The sequence below is a fragment of the Lygodium microphyllum genome, chromosome 9 (assembly GCF_053477565.2).
Source record: "Lygodium microphyllum isolate KBCC chromosome 9, Lygodium_microphyllum_v1.1.10, whole genome shotgun sequence".
Classification (NCBI taxonomy): Eukaryota; Viridiplantae; Streptophyta; class Polypodiopsida; order Schizaeales; family Lygodiaceae; genus Lygodium; species Lygodium microphyllum.
The window spans coordinates 39,491,297-39,513,125 of record NC_141143.1 but is presented as its reverse complement, the minus strand read 5'-3'; positions in this window follow the sequence as shown (position 1 = coordinate 39,513,125).

The following is a 21,829-nucleotide window of genomic DNA, read 5'->3' as shown; positions in this document are numbered from 1 at the left end:
GGCAATATGCAGGTTTCAGGAGGTCGTGGTAACTTTAGAGGTAGGGGGAGCTTTTGTAATATTTCCGCGTATTGCCTACCGTAAATATTAACTTCCCGCTCTCATCGTAAACTTGTGCAAAGATTATCACCAGTGCCAGCAACCATACGCGGGAAATGGAGACACTCCACCTTAGGAAAATAAGGCCGGGGATTCAAACCGCATAGCCGCGGGAAAACAGCCTCTTGGGAAGAGGTCAAGAGGATAAGATAATTACAAATTTTTTTATTATCTTCCCCAGCCGGTGTGTGGCTGGGGGAAAGGGATGGGCTAGCATGAGGGAGGTGAGAGGGAGAGAGCCATGCAAAGGGCCACGTGGGGAGGTTCCCTCTCCCCCCTTGGACTATAAGAACCCCCTCTTGGGGGGAGGAAGGATACGAAGAGTAGGCGGCAGAAGGCTGTCATGGAGGTGCCGGCCTTGAGGAAGGGTCGCCGTGTGGAAGAATGCCGTGGAGGAAAGGGCGTGAGAGGGAGAAGGTGCCGGACGTGAGGAGGAACAATGGGCAGAAGGCTGACGTGAGGAAGTGCCAGACGGCCGTGAGGAAGAGTCGACGTGCTGGAGGAGGGGTCGTGCTGGAGGGAAGGAAGCGTGTGAGGAAGGAAAAGGCGGCAGCAGACCATGTGAAGGAAGGGGGGAAGGGACGGACGTGCTGGACAAGCGTGAGAGGGAGGATGAGGAGGTCGCCGTCGCCAGCCGCCACGCTGCCGCCCAGTCCACCATAGCCGCCGTGAAGCCGCCCGGCCCTTCAGTCCGCCGCCGCTGGATTACGATTCCCCCCCTAGACACAGCTGGCAGAAGCTTCTTAGAAGCTTCTCTAGGAAGCTTCTAAGGGGGCTTCTCAAAACCCCCCTTCCCGTGGAGCCCTTTATAAGCCCATTTTCTTACCCCGGGATTCAATCCCCCTTTTCCATTGTATTTCCACACAAGCTCATATTAGCCCGGTGTAAGTTTGCCCCCTTCTCGTGGATTTCCAACACAAGCCCCTTCCCACCGATCACCCATAAGCCTTCTAGGCTCGGATTTAAAGCCCCATCCCACTAGATCCTCCAAAAAGTCCAATTTTTCCCCTCGGGTTTCGAAGAGGAAGCCTATAAGGCCTTCCCACCAATCACCCACAAGGCTGGGCCTAGGATTTTTGGGAAGGAGAAGAAGAACTCTAAGGCCCCATTCTTGCAAGGCCCATTCGCAAGAGCTCCTTCCCATAACAAGCTTAAATTCCCACAAGCTTGCTCGAGAAAGCCCCAATTCCCGCAAGCATTTATTAAGTTTCATTTTTTCCACAGCTCTTCTGCAAAAAAATCCCAAGTTCCAATCCCTAAAGGGCTTCCATAAGCCAAATCCCACAAGCCGGTATTTCCTTTTTCAAGGATCCGTACTTACAAAAAGGATCTTGTACGTATGAGGGAGAAGGGCAAGATCTGGAGGCTGCATTCCGAGGCAAGTCAATTCGTAGACCACAAAGGCAAATCAGAAGCCGAATCCACGCCTACGATGGGCCCAAAAAGATCACAAGGTGCGACTGCGGGAGGTTCATCTCCGAGTATACAAGTGGATATCTCCCCGAGTCCACAAGTCCAGGTTTTATCTATTTGGATTCCACACAGAAGTATTGAATTAATCACGATAACTTCATGGATTAGGAGGCACTCATGCATGTCAAATGCAACTAGTCAAGTTAAATGCAATTGGAAAATGAATTGGCTATTTGAACATTTATTAGAGATAGCCTAAGATATGGAAATTGATCATTGGTACGTTCAATGGAGTTAATGGAAAGAGCATAAGGTGTCTATGCATTTGCAGGACCTTATTAGTAAGTTTCCTTTTGTGCATTCAAAAGCGACGAGCCTAGGACAACTGTTGCCTCATTACAAGGTTGAAATTATTGAGGTACACCTTTTTACTAGGCATGGAAAGATTAATGGCATGTCACCTTTTTAGATTAACCCTCCTTGTAATGATTCAGGGGGGGGGGGGGAAAGTTAACACCCATAAGATGTTATTCGAAGAGGAATAGAAGGGCACGAAAATGATCTATGGACTTGCAAGTGGCATGATTATTTGATGTAAGTCCTAGTAGGACCTAGGAAAGCTAGTGTCCAGATTATCAGGCATTTTTACTTCGCCAAGGAAGGATAGGGTTATTGTGAACCATGTGATGCGTAGAAGCGGTGAATCGCATGTTTACACGTATTGGTATAGTTGTAACTATTGTTCTCCATTAGATCTAGTTTATTACCTTTAGGAAAGGTTCATCCTTGACGCAAGACAAGTATATTGAGTTGACTAAGTCATCTAAACCACAAGGATTCTTATGGGCATGGTTGAGTCGATATGATAAGTATCCCAAGTGCTAACTAGGGTTTAGTGCGGTAAGAATTCGACCTAGTTTTACACTTGTTGCCAAGTTAAAACCGCAAACCCTAAGATCTTACACACATTCGAAATGTCGAGTCAATTGGATGCTCATGCATAAAATGATCTAAGGTTTCATCCTAAGGATCACTCGTACAAATGATGAAACTCCAACTGAGTTGGAAATTCCTAGGGCCGTGGGCCAATATAATTAGGAATGGATTGGGTAAGAAGATACCCTAAACCCTGCTACTCGGCTGGAGGTAAATTCCGTGACCGGAAAACGCTAAGCAATGGGTATAATGATCCTGTGGAATAGATGCAATTCATGTGCAAAAAGCTGCAACATCGTATAAACTTGAGATTTGTCCACAAGAGAGTCTTGTCATTTCTTGAAATTATGTTGGCAAGTTATTGCGCTAAGATAACTTACAAAAGGGATGAGTAATCATCCTGTTACATCACTTTTCTTGGGGGATAATTACCAAGGAAAAGAAAAGTTAGGTATTTGCCTGGAAGCAAATGACCAATCAATAAATTGAAGCGACATGGTCGCCAGGATTTACTATTACCTAAGGTATTGATTAAGTTGGGTTAACAGGGTATGGCCCTAACCCAAGGATAAAAGGGTGAACAAACAAACCCTTGGGGATCTTGCCAAGTCGCAATTTGATCCCAGGTCGAATGCTGGATGTATTCGGAGATAATGATTCACTTTTTAAACAGTTGGCCAAATAAAACGACCACTGGAATTGATTGTGCTTGTAATAGTTTAGAAAGCACTGTTTGCATTGTTTGCTCAAGGAACTAAAGGATGAAAAGACATCTAAAACTTCAGGTTGAAGCCTGAAGGGAGAGGCAGCTTCAGTTACCCCCGACTACCTGCCTGACCCTAACCAAGGGGGTTGTTAACCGCACCGGGAACGTGGACCGAACCCGCCGTGAGAGGTCTTTCCGTTGAGCTCTACTTGGAGCAGGAGGACGCTTGGGTGCCAGGGGGGCTCTGGCCGTAAATCCCTCGCCTTGCGGGCCCTGCACAAGAGACTAACGTGACTCGGGATTGGATCTCGAGGCCCGCATACTAGTCTACGGGCGGAAGCTTGGATTAGTGATCCCTGGTGGATTACTGGATAGCCTTCGGGCGGATTATGAATACGCCTACGGGCGCGGAACTCCTTGTATTTCAAAGATAAAAGGATAAAATGATAACAAAGAAGTTGTTTGGCATTGTTTTCTTTATGTCCTGTGATAAGATTACGTGAAGGAACCAGTGCATAACAGGGTTAATCAAAGAAGCTGTTTGTATATGTCAAACTAATGTGGTAGGTAATTACATAACTAAAACAAACCGAGGAAAGTGCGGAGGATGGACCATGGGTCCGTCCTATGGATGGGTGGTCCCGGTTAGCCGGAAACTTTTCTCAAAGTCTTCGACGAACAGAAGGATGATCAACATCACCGAAACGAATAACGAGGACGATGACCTAGACTTACATCCTACCCGATTTACGCTGTTTTAGGGGAACGGAATGGGACTATGCCTTATGGCAGAGAGGTCGAGCCTTGCATCCCTCTCGTTTCCCATTCTCCTTGAACCAAGTGCAGCATGAATCCGCTTCGGTCCGGGCGCTTTTGCGTAAAGTAGTTCGCTCAGGTCCGACGCTAGTTGTTGCTAGCTAATGACCAAACAGGAAAACCCAAACTCAGGTCGATCCTAAGTGGGAACGGCCAGGATACTTCCGCTACGTGGCAGACGCGGGAAGACCTAGATCGCAAGTCCCGTAACATTCCATGGGAGTGCCGGGCGGAGCTTTCTAGACATCCTTCCCGATGGACTGCTAAGACGTGTCCGGGATGATTCTAGTGGACAGGTTACAGTTGGTATCAGAGCAAACCAACAAAGGATTTGTTTTTAGGAAATTTTAATAAGAAGAAGTAAAGAAAATGTTGTGTCCCAAACATTTCCTTACTTTGAATGCTGTATTGCAGAATTATGAAGCATGGAACAGGTTCTTAGTGTTCCGAGTCATGTTTATGACCGCGATGCATTCCATGGATTATCGACAAAGGGTTGAGATGATGAACATCCTAGACCGCATTTACAATCCATCGCCTGTGTACATGGAACAGAGATGGATGGGTGTTTCAGGGATCTATTACATAACTGCCTATCGACTTGCGTACCTTCAAATTAACTTGAAGAGAATCAAGTGGATGGAGGACTTGAAGATCGTGAAGATGTTCGTCTTTGTTGAGGCTCACGTAAACGCGACCCTACAGGTTGGAGGTCGAAGGGTTAACCAGAATAAGTATGTGTACGGAGAAGTGATTCAAAGAATCTCTGCCGACCGAATCAAGGTTTTGGGACGTCATGAGAAGAAGGGATATCAAAGGAAAAGATACCCTAATCTTCCAATGAACTATCGATTCCTGAAAATCGATGACACCAATCCGTACTACTACTCAGTTCCTGTAGCTGAATGCAATAATATCTTATTCTCCTCGAATTAATGTATTAACTTGTTCCATCGGCCCAAGAAATAATTGTACCCCAAAAGGGCTATGCTGATATGAATGGAATAAATTTTTGTTAAAAAAACATCAACGATTGTCTTGACTGTGAATATTGATAAAGAAGTAAAGTGATTTGGTCACTTGGCTGAAGGAATACGTGGACGGAGTTTCTGAGGAGTTAACAAAACGCCCACTTCAAAGAGAAGTTGATCATGAAATAAGGCTAATACCTGGAGCTGCGCCAATTGCAAAGAGACCTTATAGGATGTCCATTCCGGAAGCTATTGAGTTGAAGGAACAACTCAAGCAACTGTTAAACCAAGGTTACATCCAGCCTAGCAATTCACCATGGGGAGCTCCAGTCCTATTCCAGAAAAAGAAAGATGGGACACTTCGACTATGTATTGATTACCGTGGGTTGAATTAATCAACAGCCAAGAACAAGTATCCTATCCCTAGAATAGATGAGCTTCTTGACCGCCTTCGAGGTGCAAAGATCTTCTCCAAAATTGATCCCAGGTCAGGTTACTATCAAATCAGGATCAAGGATGAGGATATTCCAAAAACGGCCTTCAATACAAGATATGGGCACTTTGAATTCTTGGTTGTCATTCGGACTTACAAATGCACCTGCCACCTTCAATAGATTAATGCAGGATATTTTTAGACCATATCTTGATGATTTCATGCTTGTCTTCTTCGACGACACTTTAGTCTATTCTAAACAGGAAGAAGATCATGAACCTCAACTACGGATTGTTTTGGAGACAATGAGGTCTCATAAGTTGTATGCAAAAATGAAGAAGTGTGCATTCTTCAAACGTCAGATTGAATATCTAAGATTCATAGTATCATCAGAAGGAATATCAGTAGATCCAGCCAAAGTCAGAGATGTGCTTGAATGGCCAATACCAGTATCCGTCAAAGAGATACGTAGTTTTCTTGGCTTGACAGGATGGTATAGGGTCTTTATCAAAAAACTATGCTTTGATTGCAGCACCTTTGAAAGACTTACTGAAGAAGCAAACATTGCATGGTCAACTACCGAACAAACTAGCTTCGATAGGTTGAAGCAAAGTTTGGTATCAGCACCGATCCTAAAACTTCTAGACCACAGTAAGGAGTAGAGGTAGTAACTGATACTAGCATGCTTGCCCTAAAGATATGTGCTCATGTAGGAAAATCATCCAGTAGCATACTCTTCAAGGAAATTGAAGAGTCACGAAAAGAATTATGCCACTCATGATCTGGAGTTATTAGCTGTCATCCATGCTCTAAAGCTTTGGAGGCACTATCTGTTGGGTAACAAGTTTACTTTAGTAACCGATCATAAGAGCCTCAAATGGATTTTTACCCAGAACGAGCTCAACATGAGGCAACGTCAAAGGATTGAAGTATTGGAGGAATATGATTTTAAGATCAAGTACCGACCTGGAAAGGAGAATGTAGTTGTTGATGCACTCAATCGCAAGGCATTCCTTAATTCACTAATTTTGCAAAATCTATCAATAGCTAGATCTCTAGCTACAAAGGTGTCCATGCCAAACGACCTAATACTTGAGCTAGCTAGAGAGGAAGGATGCCATGATCTAGCCTATCAAAGGATGCTAAGGGAAGTCTCTATCAAGGACCAAGAACAAAAGCTAGAGGCTAAGTATCGTGAATTCTCTGTCAATAATGGACATGTCTACTATAGAATGAGAGCATGTATACGAGCAAGCCAGTTATTTAAATAGAAGATATTGTGCGAAGCTCATGATTTCACTTTATCGGGACATCAAAGCTGCGAAGGATAGACAGAAGGCATACACGGATTTGAAGTGTCAAGATAGAATATTTGAGGAAGGAGACATGGACTTCATTCACGTATGCCAAGGAAGAATTCTCTATCCTTAGGAGATTGCAAGAAGCTAAGTCCAAGGTATTGTGGACCATACAAGATCCTCAAGTGCTTAAGACCTGATGTTTATAGACTGCAACTCCCTGAAAACCTAAAGGTTCATAATGTATTCCATAACAGTCTATTGAAGAATGAAGTATGTACCTAACCCTAATCATGTACTTGATGACCAACAAATTGTAATGCCTAGTCAAGGAGTCCTTGAACTAAGGCCGGACAAGATTTGAGATGCTAGGGCGAGACAACTGAGATCCAGAACCTTGAGAGAATGCCTCGTCCAGTGGAAAAATTATCCCAAGGAGGATGCTACCTGGATGGATGAAAGCTCTCTCAATCTCGATATCCCCAGTTTATCTCGAGATGAGGACATCTCGATTCTTCTAAGGGGGAGAGAATGTAATATTTCCGCGTATTGCCTACCGTAAATATTAACTTCCCGCTCTCATCGTAAACTCGTGCAAACATTATCACCAGTGCCAGCAACCATACGCGGGAAATGGAGACACTCCACCTTAGGAAAATAAGGCCGGGGATTCAAACCGCATAGCCGCGGGAAAACAGCCTCTTGGGAAGAGGTCAAGAGGATAAGATAATTACAAATTTTCTTATTATCTTCCCCAGCCGATGTGTGGCTGGGGGAAAGGGATGGGCTAGCATGAGGGAGGTGAGAGGGAGAGAGCCATGCAAAGGGCCACGTGGGGAGGTCCCCTCTCCCCCCTTGGACTATAAGAACCCCCTCTTGGGGGGAGGAAGGATATGAAGAGTAGGCGGCAGAAGGCTGTCATGGAGGTGCCGGCCTTGAGGAAGGGTCGCCGTGTGGAAGAATGCCGTGGAGGAAAGGGCGTGAGAGGGAGAAGGTGCCGGACGTGAGGAGGAACAATGGGCAGAAGGCTGACGTGAGGAAGTGCCAGACGGCCGTGAGGAAGAGTCGACGTGCTGGAGGAGGGGTCGTGCTGGAGGGAAGGAAGCGTGTGAGGAAGGAAAAGGCGGCAGCAGACCATGTGAAGGAAGGGGGGAAGGGACGGACGTGCTGGACAAGCGTGAGAGGGAGGATGAGAAGGTCGCCGTCGCCAGCCGCCACGCTGCCGCCCAGTCCACCATAGCCGCCGTGAAGCCGCCCGGCCCTTCAGTCTGCCGCCGCTGGATTACGATTCCCCCCCTGGACACAGCTGGCAGAAGCTTCTTAGAAGCTTCTCTAGGAAGCTTCTAAGGGGGCTTCTCAAAGCCCCCCTTCTCGTGGAGCCCTTTATAAGCCCATTTTTTTACCCCGGGATTCAATCCCCCTTTTCCATTGTATTTCCACACAAGCTCATATTAGCCCGGTGTAAGTTTCCCCCCTTCTCGTGGATTTCCAACACAAGCCCCTTCCCACCGATCACCCATAAGCCTTCTAGGCTCGGATTTAAAGCCCCGTCCCACTAGATCCTCCAAAAAGTCCAATTTTTCCCCTCGGGTTTCGAAGAGGAAGCCTATAAGGCCTTCCCACCAATCACCCACAAGGCTGGGCCTAGGATTTTTAGGAAGGAGAAGAAGAACTCTAAGGCCCCATTCTTGCAAGGCCCATTCGCAAGAGCTCCTTCCCATAACAAGCTTAAATTCCCACAAGCTTGCTCGAGAAAGCCCCAATTCCCGCAAGCATTTATTAAGTTTCATTTTTTCCACAGCTCTTCTGCAAAAAAAGCCCAAGTTCCAATCCCTAAAGGCCTTCCATAAGCCAAATCCCACAAGCCGGTATTTCCTTTTTCAAGGATCCGTACTTACAAAAAGGATCTTGTACGTATGAGGGAGAAGGGCAAGATCTGGAGGCTGCATTCCGAGGCAAGTCAATTCGTAGACCACAAAGGCAAATCAGAAGCCGAATCCACGCCTACGATGGGCCCAAAAAGATCACAAGGTGCGACTGCGGGAGGTTCATCTCCGAGTATACAAGTGGATATCTCCTCGAGTCCACAAGTCCAGGTTTTATCTATTTGGATTCCACACAGAAGTATTGAATTAATCACGATAACTTCATGGATTAGGAGGCACTCATGCATGTCAAATGCAACTAGTCAAGTTAAATGCAATTGGAAAATGAATTGGCTATTTGAACATTTATTAGAGATAGCCTAAGATATGGAAATTGATCATTGGTACGTTCAATGGAGTTAATGGAAAGAGCATAAGGTGTCTATGCATTTGCAGGACCTTATTAGTAAGTTTCCTTTTGTGCATTCAAAAGCGACGAGCCTAGGACAACTGTTGCCTCATTACAAGGTTGAAATTATTGAGGTACACCTTTTTACTAGGCATGGAAAGATTAATGGCATGTCACCTTTTTAGATAAACCCTCCTTGTAATGATTCATGGGGGGGGGGGGGGGAAAGTTAACACCCATAATATGTTATTCGAAGAGGAATAGAAGGGCATGAAAATGATCTATGGACTTGCAAGTGGCATGATTATTTGATGTAAGTCCTAGTAGGACCTAGGAAAGCTAGTGTCCAGATTATCAGGCATTTTTACTTCGCCAAGGAAGGATAGGGTTATTGTGAACCATGTGATGCGTAGAAGCGGTGAATCGCATGTTTACACGTATTGGTATAGTTGTAACTATTGTTCTCCATTAGATCTAGTTTATTACCTTTAGGAAAGGTTCATCCTTGACGCAAGACAAGTATATTGAGTTGACTAAGTCACCTAAACCACAAGGATTCTTATGGGCATGGTTGAGTCGATATGATAAGTATCCCAAGTGCTAACTAGGGTTTAGTGCGGTAAGAATTCGACCTAGTTTTACACTTGTTGCCAAGTTAAAACCGCAAACCCTAAGATCTTACACACATTCGAAATGTCGAGTCAATTGGATGCTCATGCATAAAATGATCTAAGGTTTCATCCTAAGGATCACTCGTACAAATGATGAAACTCCGACTGAGTTGGAAATTCCTAGGGCCGTGGGCCAATATAATTAGGAATGGATTGGGTAAGAAGATACCCTAAACCCTGCTACTCGGCTGGAGGTAAATTCCGTGACCGGAAAACGCTAAGCAATGGGTATAATGATCCTGTGGAATAGATGCAATTCATGTGCAAAAAGCTGCAACATCGTATAAACTTGAGATTTGTCCACAAGAGAGTCTTGTCATTTCTTGAAATTATGTTGGCAAGTTATTGCGCTAAGATAACTTACAAAAGGGATGAGTAATCATCCTGTTACATCACTTTTCTTGGGGGATAATTGCCAAGGAAAAGAAAAGTTAGGTATTTGCCTGGAAGCAAATGACCAATCAATAAATTGAAGCGACATGGTCGCCAGGATTTACTATTACCTAAGGTATTGATTAAGTTGGGTTAACAGGGTATGGCCCTAACCCAAGGATAAAAGGGTGAACAAACAAACCCTTGGGGATCTTGCCAAGTCGCAATTTGATCCCAGGTCGAATGCTGGATGTATTCGGAGATAATGATTCACTTTTTAAACAGTTGGCCAAATAAAACGACCACTGGAATTGATTGTGCTTGTAATAGTTTAGAAAGCACTGTTTGCATTGTTTGCTCAAGGAACTAAAGGATGAAAAGACATCTAAAACTTCAGGTTGAAGCCTGAAGGGAGAGGCAGCTTCAGTTACCCCCAACTGCCTGCCTGACCCTAACCAAGGGGGTTGTTAACCGCGCCGGGAACGTGGACCGAACCCGCCGTGAGAGGTCTTTCCGTTGAGCTCTACTTGGAGCAGGAGGACGCTTGGGTGCCAGGGGGGGCTCTGGCCGTAAATCCCTCGCCTTGCGGGCCCTGCACAAGAGACTAACGTGACTCGGGATTGGATCTCGAGGCCCGCATACTAGTCTACGGGCGGAAGCTTGGATTAGTGATCCCTGGTGGATTACTGGATAGCCTTCGGGCGGATTATGAATACGCCTACGGGCGCGGAAATCCTTGTATTTCAAAGATAAAAGGATAAAATGATAACAAAGAAGTTGTTTGGCATTGTTTTCTTTATGTCTTGTGATAAGATTACGTGAAGGAACCAGTGCATAACAGGGTTAATCAAAGAAGCTGTTTGTATATGTCAAACTAATGTGGTAGGTAATTACATAACTAAAACAAACCGAGGAAAGTGCGGAGGATGGACCATGGGTCCGTCCTATGGATGGGTGGTCTCGGTTAGCCGGGAACTTTTCTCAAAGTCTTCGACGAACAGAAGGATGATCAACATCACCGAAACGAATAACGAGGACGATGACCTAGACTTACATCCTACCCGATTTACGCTATTTTAGGGGAACGGAATGGGACTATGCCTTATGGCAGAGAGGTCGAGCCTTGCATCCCTCTCGTTTCCCATTCTCCTTGAACCAAGTGCAGCATGAATCCGCTTCGGTCCGGGCGCTTCTGCGTAAAGTAGTTCCCTGAGGTCCGACGCTAGTTGTTGCTAGCTAATGACCAAACAGGAAAACCCAAACTCAGGTCGATCCTAAGTGGGAACGGCCAGGATACTTCCGCTACGTGGCAGACGCGGGAAGACCTAGATCGCAAGTCCCGTAACATTCCATGGGAGTGCCGGGCGGAGCTTTCTAGACATCCTTCCCGATGGACTGCTAAGACGTGTCCGGGATGATTCTAGTGGACACGTTACAGCTTTAGAGGAAGAGGTGGATGGCAGAACATATGTTCTAACAACTCTGGTATTGTGTGTCACTACTATGGCAAAACAGGTCATATTGCAGCCCAATGTTATGCTAAGAAAGATGATATCCGCAGTGGTAATTTGCAGCAAGGAAACTATGCATCGTCTTCACGACAGAATGAAGATAAAAATGAATGTCTGTTTGTTATGCAGTATATGCTGAATGCTGTTACAGGAAAGGGAACACATGATGATGTTTGGTATGTTGATTCGGGTGCATCCAATCATATGACCAGCCATGCAGAATGGTTTGGAGAGATGCAGGATTTGCAAAATGCAGGTTATGTGTAGACGGGTGATGATTCATGCCACCCAATTTCACATGTTGGAAAATTTCCCTTGTCCTTACATGATGGTAAGACAAAGAGTCTTTCAGATGTATTACATGTGCCATCTATTACAGAGAACTTGGTGTCAGTCGGTCCAATGGTAGAGCAAGGGCTACAAGTCAGATTTAATGCAAAGGGCTGCTTTGTAGAAGACTTCAATGACAAGTGCAGGTTGGTAGCAAAGGGAAGTAGAGTTGGACGTATGTTTACTCTATATGTTGGAATTCCTACTATGAATGCTGCTATGTATGCTAAAGGAAAAGGTGTTGTTGCAGATATTGAAATTTGGCACAAACGCATAGGACATGCAAATGTACAAAGGCTGAAATTAATGCAGTCCAAAGGGTTGGTTACAGGTTTGCCTACATTTAAAGTTGCAGAATTTCATAAGGTATGTGAAGCATGTCAGTTTGGTAAGCAGGCAAGACAACCCTTTTCACATGACAGAGATGTAAGCAGAAATATCCTTGACGTTGTGCATACGGACATTTGGGGGCCTACACAAAATGTATCTCTTGGAGGCAGCTCATACTTTGTCACATTCATCGATGATTGTTCTAGAAAGCTGTGGGTATATTTTATGAAGAAAAAGAGTGAAGCGTTTGAGCGCTTTAGAACCTTCAAGGCTGCAGTTGAAAGAGAAAGAGGCTTGAAAGTAAAGTGCTTGAGGTCAAATGGAGGGGGAGAGTACCTCTTAAATGAGTTTAGTGATTTTCTGAGGTCTCATGGGATAAAGAGACAGTTCACATGCAGGTATACCCCACAAAAAAATGGGGTTGCAGAAAGGAAAAACAGGCATATTGCAGAATTTGCACGCGCCTTGATGGCTGAAAAGAATATGCCTAAGCATTTTTGGTCTGAGGCTGTTCATACTGCTGTTTATATTATGAACAGAACTCCCACAGCTGCAGTTCATGGTATGACCCCCGAAGAATGTTTTACAGGTAAGAAGCCTGATGTTTCACACTTGAAAGTTTTTGGCTGCATTGCGTATGTTCACGTGCCAGATGAGTTGCGGAAGAAACTGGATCCAAAGGCTGAAAAGTGTGTCTTTATTGGATACTCTTTAGAGCAGAAAGGGTATCGTTGTTACAACCCTGTCACATGTAAGTTCAGAGTGAGCAGGGATGTCATCTTTGATGAAATGAGCAGTTGGTATGCATCTAGTGGTGATGCATTGGATGATGATGATGATCATGACACTCATGTACAGGCTGAAAAGCAAGAATCACGAACTCTTAGTGGACCAGAGACATCATCTAGTAGTCCTTGGTCTGGGAGACTAAGGAGTACCTCTACATCTTTGGGTGCATCTAGTAGCACTACAAGTAAAGAAAAAGGAAAGAATAAAGTGTCAGAAGGCATTGATGCAGTTCTTGATGGAGACTCCAGTGGCTCAGAGAGCTTGGATGATGAGCTTGGCATTCCTTTAATGAGGACTCCAGGTGTGCAGAGAGCACGCGTTAATGCAAAGACTCCATTGAGTGATCCAGTGGTACGCAAGTCTAGCAAGGTGAGATACCCTTTTAAAAGATTTGGTTTTGAAGGTTATGCAGCTCACCATTATGTTTATATGGTGAAACTAGTTGAGGATATTGAGCCCACATGTTTTGAGGAGGCTGTTGGTCATGCTCATTGGGATGCAGCAATGGATGAGGAGATGGCTACATTAGAGGCCAATAAGACTTGGGATCTAGTATCATTGCCGAAGGGAAAGAAAGCTATTGGATGTAAGTGGGTTTATAAGATTAAGCACAATGCAGATGGTTCTATTAGCAGGTACAAAGCTAGGCTGGTAGCAAAAGGCTATGCCCAAACATATGGCATAGATTATGATGAAACCTTCAGTCCAGTTGCTAGGATTGCAACTGTCAGATGTGTGATTTCTTTGGCAGCAGCCAAAGGTTGGAGGTTGCAGCAAATGGATGTAAAGAATGCCTTCTTGCATGGTGATTTGCAGGAAGAAGTGTATATGGATCAGCCAGCAGGTTATGAAGATTTAGAGCATCCCACGTATGTGTGCAGGTTGAAGAAGGCACTCTCTGGGCTCAAGAAAGCATCTAGAGCATGGTTTGACAAGATCAGAGAGTATCTTGTCAATATTGGCTTTTATGTTTCTGATGCTGATCACTCACTTTATTGGAGAAAGGGAGATGCAGGTTTGGTCATCATAGTCATCTATGTGGATGACTTGATTATTACAAGTGATAGTGATAGTGGGATTGCTGAAGTCAAGGGCTATTTGAAGATGAAGTTTGAGATGAAGGATTTAGGTGAGCTAAGGTACTTCCTTGGCATTGAGGTGATCAGATGTGATGATGGTATATGGCTATCCCAAAGATAGTATGGCTTGGATATGTTGTCCAAGTATGGTATGACTGCATGCAAACCACTTTCAGTCCCATTGGAGCAGAATGTAAAGCTGAGTGCTAATGTTGGGGATGAGATAGAAGACCCTACTATGTTCAGGAGGATAGTGGGGAGTTTGATCTACATGACCATTACAAGGCCAGACTTGAGCTACGCTATTGGTCTTGTGAGTCAGTTTATGCAAGTACCTAGAAAGCCACATTTGGATGCAGCCAAATGCATATTGAGATATGTGAAGTCCACATTACATTATGGACTTTTCTATGAGGCAGGTACAGATATATAGGTCTTTGGATACACAAATGCAGATTGGGCTGGTAGTATGTCTGATAGAAGATCTACCAGTGGATACATGTTCTCTCTTGGTAGTGCAGCAGTTGCATGGAGTAGCAAAACGCAATCTACAGTTGCTTTGTCGAGTACAGAGGCTGAGTATAGAGGTGCTGCTGTTGCAGCATGTGAGGTAGTATGGCTACAAAAGCTATTTGCTGATTTGGATGTGCAGGTGGAAGGTCCAGTTGTCATTTATTGTGACAACATAAGCAATATACAATTGGCTAGGAACCCTTGTTCCATGCCAGGACAAAACATATTGAGGTACACTACCACTTTGTGAGAGAGAAGGTACTAGCAGGTGAGATTGACTTGGTGTATATCAGCACACAGGATCAGATAGCTGATATCTTCATGAAGGCATTCGGTACAGAGAAGCTTCAAAAGTTTCGAAGCTTACTTGGAGTTGCAGAGATGCAGTTGAGCTTGAGGGGGAGTGTTGAGATGACAAGCTCAACATATGCGGACATTGATGATGGACCACCTGGTTAGATGGGTCCACACGTCTACACTTAGCACGTCGGTGGTCATTATGACTCTCACATGGCCACTGACTCATTACTTATTATATTCAGGTTGTTACACCTATTTACAGCTGGCATAGTTATAGCGCTAGTCGACTAGTGTAGTCGGTTATTCATTGTTTGACTTAGTAGGCCACTTTCCTTTTATGTTGTATCTTATCTATACTTTGTGTACATTGTAAAGTGTGTGTAAAAAGAAGAAGAAATTAGCAAGAAAACGTTTTGGCCTCCATCTCTCTTATTGTCTCTTGAGTGAGCTTCTCCTTGTGCATTCTGTGTGTGTTCGGCGCATCATCTTGAGCAACTCCCCCACCACGCGATTCTTGACACAGATGAATGCTCTAAGATTCCCATCCTGATTTTCTCATTCAACAAGTCAACTAGCTTTGGCAGGTGTGCCCTAGGCACTGGAATAGGTCGGAGGTTCCATGGAATATGAGAAATAGTAAAGATCACCATAGGGGCAGAAACATCTGGATTCACACATCCAATCTCATGCGAGAAAAAAGCAAACCCCCTTCCATGTCGCTCAAGCATATCCTGAAAGCAATGCTTCTGTGAGGGTAGCAAGAAATCACCATTTTAAATTTTTAATTCAGCAAGAGTCTCTGCTGAAAATTTATGACCTGTATGCTCTAGATTCCTCAAAATTGGCTTTGGCAGCCCTCTCTATTTGTTGATCACTGTCAGGTGGAAGCAGTCCAACTACCAGCTTCACCTTCTTATCCACAGTCTTGTATTTCGTGTCAACCCTGGCTTCATTATGATCCTCTACATTACTCAAATCTTGCTATAAATTAGTAATTCTGCACTCTAGTGGCTGAATATCCTCAGCCCTCTGCTCTATGGACTGCATAGGAACAGCCCTAAACTTTGGATGCTGAAATATTTCAGCAGTAAATTCTGTTGCCTGAAAGTTTTCAGCCCTCTATGTCTTTGTAGACTAATCATAATCAGTCGAAAACTTTGTTTGCTGAATTTCTTCAGCACTCAACACTTTTTGCTGAGTCACCTCAGCCTCTGACTCTATCTCTAACACAAAATCTGAAATTTCATGAAATATGTGCAGGGACTACACTGAAACATTACTGTGACAACTCTACATATCAGGTTTCAGCATATTTTTCATCTCTGTCATCGTATCTGCATAAACCATACTATCATACATCCCATCTATATGCTCATCATCCTCTAAAATACCTGCATTTCTCAAATCTTTCTCCTTCCTGCATATGTACTGCCTGGCAGCTCTAGGCAACTTAGAAATCTTCTGATAACTCATTGAACTGTTTGCTAAAATTTCAACAAAATTGGAGGAGAAAACACTGCTGCCAGGAGGCGAGAACTCCAATCTCCTCTACTCTGTACCACCGTTGTCTCGCGGGACAGCAGTACCTAATGAAAACCTGAATCCCTTATAGTGGGCAAAGGTGCATCTCGAAGAGTATCCCTGTTTCTAGCATGGTTTACACACACAGTCATAAACTGGACTGCTCTCATACCATCTTTACTATGAATCCGTGCATAAGAAGATCCATCATCCATTACTTTCATCTCCATGCGCATCTCTGTGATGAATGGTTGTCTAAGAATTATGGGGTAAGAGCATGAATCCTGCACAAAGAAATGGAAATCCTCCTCTACATCTCCAATAGAAATCTTGACACTGGGACATGCAGCATACAAATCACCTGTAGTGTTGTTGGTGGCTCTCATACGCCACCCATGCTCTGCATCCATAAGCCATCTATTACTTTCATAAACTCCACGAACTATGAGATTGATCCCTGAACCATCATCCACCAAAGCAACATAAGGCACCTGTTTTTCTCCAATTTTTACCATTGTTTCTATAGTTGCCCTAGCCCAATGACTCTGCAAAAAATGACTACGCGGTACCAAAACAGGCTCATCTATTTCAGCATAATGCATAGGTTGAACCCTCTTCTCTATATGTAGAAAAATAGAAGCATTCTCAACCATAACCTCATCCTCATCCTCATCCAACTCCCCAATCAAAACTCCCTATGTATCATTAGTAGGAAATGTATGTCTTTTCCTCTTCAGGACTTCTTGAAACTGATCTTGAAACTCTCTTTTCGAGATGCCCAAAACCTCAGAAATAGTAAAAGTCACCTCACTGCCAAGTATCTTATCATTAAAGATTTTCTTCATGTCCATAGATGTCTCAATATCGGACATCAATCTAAACCCTGGCTGCTTTCTCTATCTAGGCTCTTGCCTCTTTTCTTTCTTCTGAGCATCTTCCATCTGTCGTTTTGGCCCTAGTCTCAAAGACGGCCCTACAGTAGGTGGAGTAACAAACTCACCCCCTCTAGTCTCAAAGACGGTCCATAATACTGACTGATTCTCTGATCCTTTCTCAATCTGAACTCCATATGCAGAGGCATCTCCTCTAGCTGCCACATAAGAAGTACGTGCAACCATATCATCTACTAATTTTTTCATTCCGCCTTTCCCAAAATTGGTAGCAAGCGGAGCTCCTGTTTCAGTCAACCAGATCTTGCCATATTGTCCCCAAAATACCAAATTCTTCCTCCTTGCATCTTGAAAAGATTCACAATCCCTGCAAAGCTGATGGTCCGTACTATCACACCAAATACATCTTCGATCTCTCCTAGGTGCACTAGGAGCACTAGAAGAAATAGTAGACATGGTTGAAGCAAACTGCTCTTTCAATTTTTCCACCAATTTTGCTTTAACTGACTCCAGTTTCAAATCCGTTATGCCTTTGATTATGTCATTAAGAGAGGAAGGAACTGATGGAGCGGATGGTTTTGGAGCAGAAGGAACCGACATCGGTCTTGGAACAGGAGGAACAGGAGGATTAGAAATAGTAGGCACTGGCATAGGCCAAGTAACTAGCTGAGGAAGATAAAAAATGATAGGGGTAGAAGCAGACATAGGAGCAGAAGACGGCGTCGGTGTCATAGATCCATTTTGAAAGCGGGTCTTCCATATCCTCCTTTTGGTCAAAGTCGAGACCGCATCCTGGGCATCTTGCCAATCCATTTTAAGACCCATAGGCTTCGTGCGATCCTCAAGAAGCTCTCCTAATTCTTCCTGAAGAGCAGGATCTGCAGCTTGCAAGAAAAGCTCAACTTTCTCAACATCCAATGCTCTTTGTTCAATAGCATCAAGCTAACTATACCTCTCTTCAAATTCTCGTATCAATTCTGAAGCAGCTAGACCTTTGTTTGGCATGTAGACCCACTCTCGAAATGACCACCGTGTAGCCATCCCAAAGTCCTCAAGAAAATACTCCTCTTTCAGAGCCTTCTTAAAATCTTGCCAATGCGAATTTTGAAGGAAAATATCAATCACTTTTACCCTCAAGGTGGGTCTGACAAGGCGAAGGAAATATTTACTCATAAGTTCTGTTGGTACTCCAAAAAATCCCATCTTGATCTCATACATCTTCAAATAAGCTAAAACATTATGGCCATCAAATAGCTTCTTTTCATTCTCAACTGCTTCAATCGCCTTAGTCGCGCTGATTGCATTCTCTTGCTCCAAATATAGTTGCCTTTGCTGAGACAACTGTTGTTGATGCAACTGCTGCTCGATGCTGTATATACAATTGTGTCTGCTGATTTTGAAGCTGCAAATACATAGACATATTCTGCAAAATCTGCTTTAAATCATCTGTAGAAGTACTTGAAGCAGAAGTTGATGATGAAGCTGAAGTAGAGGACAAAGTAGGAATCGTAGAAGAGGCTGAAACTGATGTTAAAGTATCTCCCGTCTTGAAATTTAAATGCGACTCTTTCACCTCGGGTTCACCAAAGATGTCGAAGGGTTTTCGAAAGAAAAGTCGCAACCACAGAGGACCTTGACTAATTTCCGGATAGAAGATCTATCAAGCGAGATCAGGCTATGCAGCAGTAAACTCCAAACTCTTCATATTGAATGCAAAGATTGTTGATTTAACATACATATGTTCAATAAACTTGCTTTTTTCTGTTGTTCAAATGCTTTCCTGGAATCTACACTTTGGTAGGCTGACTTAGAATAGAATGGCCAATTAAATTCTAGCTTTGAGCTCATGTAAACAGAGTCATTTGCAGTAAACGGAATAGTTTATAGCCACTTTCAAGAGAGCACCTTTTCTTTGAACCTTCCTTTTGATCATTCAATATAGATGCTGCTCCAAATAAAGTCATTCACTGCAGCAATAAGTGGCTTTTGTATATTAGCTACATCATTCCACCTTGAAGGAAAGGAGGACATATAGATGTCATCAGGATTCTTATCCTTCATCTCCTTGATATCTGCACCAGCTTTAAGTCCATGCCAAATGCAAAGAGGTCAGGCTTGCATCCTGTCTCTCCACTGTCTCTGCATAGGTTTGTACCTTGATGACTTATTACAGATCTAACTCATCCAACTTTAAAGACCATATAACTGATCCACCATCTGCTGTGTCATGGGTATCATGGGCTCTACATGCTCCCTCTAATAGCACCAAGAATTTTCCAGCAGGTCAAAAGCAACCTCCTATATTGTCAGTTTATCTTTACCACTTCTGTATGCCTTAATAATACCAAGAGAGCCAAGAATTTGGCCACCAGTTGGAAAATCAGGACAAGCATCCCTTCTCCTCGCTATGCTCCCTCTTTTTGATGATGACCAAATGGATCAGGAGAACATACAGAGACAACCGAAAGATCTGTGGAATTATGAAAGGGATGGAAGAAAAGTCTTCAAGGTATTAGCAACCATCTTGCAAACACACAACAGGCCCTGAACATATGCCATAATCAATTTTTAACGAGCACACTCTCAATTCATGGGAGGAAAGCTTTCAAACGTTGAAAATATGTAGATCAACCCGATCACAAGCTCGTTGACTTCTCGTCCTCTCAATTACATGGACTGAGATTCACCTTCATGCTTCCTTCCCTTTTGCTTCATTGTTGTCTGCCAATATCTTCTTTGTCTTCGTCCCGTCAGCTCCAGACATCTTCCAAGTCGCAGTCGTGATCTCGTCCGCTTCCTTTGCTCTGTGAATTCGCCCCCCTCTTCGATTTCAATTCCGTCAGCTTTTCTTCGTCTCGCCTTCTCTTCATAGCATTCGATCCTCTCCCCAAAATATCAACAACCTTTAGCTAGCATGGCTGAGATGGTTTGCTTCATGGCATCTGTATTGTCAGGAGAGACCTCCTTCCCCTTGTGTGTCTTACCTACAGAGGCTATATGCGAAGGCCTTTTTCCCTGTTTCCGTTCCCTGCTTTTTCTTCCCCCCAGGTAGCTTACAACACGCCCCCATTTTTGACCAAAAAAGCGGCCCCCCCACTATAGCAGCAGATTTCCCGAGAGCCAAGAATTTTTGGTTAATTGTTTTTCTCCCATATCATGTCGAATGACCAATTCTGAGCTCCCACTAAGTGCCTGGAAATGTGTAGCTGCTACTGAAATCATAAAAGTCCTCTAACTCCTCATCTATGCCCCAAAACACTTAACACTTTGGCTATTGTCACCCTTTACCCTGAGGAAAAGGTCCTCTAGATAGTCTTCATTTCGAAGACAACCTGGTATGACATACATTGTTTTCTTTACTGTCAGCATGAATGTTAGCCATCTGTTTCAATTGATTGCTAGAGTACACCCTAACCACTCTCATTATTAGCAGTTTCTTGGTCCTCCTGATCACTCCTACAAATTCCATTATCTATCTCGTCTATCTCATGTTCTTCTAAGTGTGTTTCACTTAGCTGATCACTGAAACACTCATGCTGCTTGGCATGTACTCCTTGGTCCACATCCAAGTGTCATGAGAAAAACTCACACTCTTCGTACAACCTAAAGCACTAGGTTTCTTACAATTTATCTTCCACTGCCACTTGAGATACTGAGGCAAGCTTGATGCACTCTTGATGTCTGAAGCACTGCATCAAATGATTGTTGGTCATCCTTGTTGCTTGCATGAAAGAATATATGATGGTAGGTCCAACAAACCGGAATCCTCTTCTTACTAAGTCTTTGCTAATGCTCTCTGATTTTGATGTCTTCATGGGCACCTGCTTCGGATAGCAGTAACTGTTAATCATGGGCTTGTGATTTACAAAGCCCCAGAAGTACTTGTCCAAGGAGCCATGCTCTTGTATTATCTCTAAAATCTCATGGGCATTCTCCGCAACACCTCCAATTTTCCCTCCAGGAAGTAGAAGGGTTTGATCTGCTTGCAGCGATTGGATATGCTTCTCAGTGAATGAAGCAACTATTAGAGGATCAAAGTCACAAAATGCAGACCTGTAGCTATCCCTTTTGTGGAGAATGGTAGACCAACTAAACTCCACTTGGGCATCTGCTAGAACCAAGAGCTCAGATAGCAACCTGTCATCATGGACAGAAACACCCCATTCATTCATCATGGTATGCAACATGCAAGGGATCGCTCTGTGGTGTGATGAATTTGCATCTTTTAGTCTCAGTTGGGACTGGTGGAACGGAAGTAACGTCAGGGGTAACCCTACTGGCTTTATCTTGCTTTCTGCCATACTCTGCAACCTTCAGCTTCCTTTGAGCATTGGCCACAGTAGCAGCTACTTTCTTGGCTGCCACAATGTGGCAAGAGAAGTCTCATCTAGGCTCAGACTACCCAACTTGTTAACATTCTTGGAGGCTAAGCACACGCTTAAAAGGACATTTTCCATATTACTTGATAGATGGCTGCCCTTCCCTCTATCTATCAACTTCCCTCCATGTCATACATTGATATCAGCACTCATTTGTGCAACCCCAACTAAAAGGAAAGGCAGCAGAAGACCCCTCTC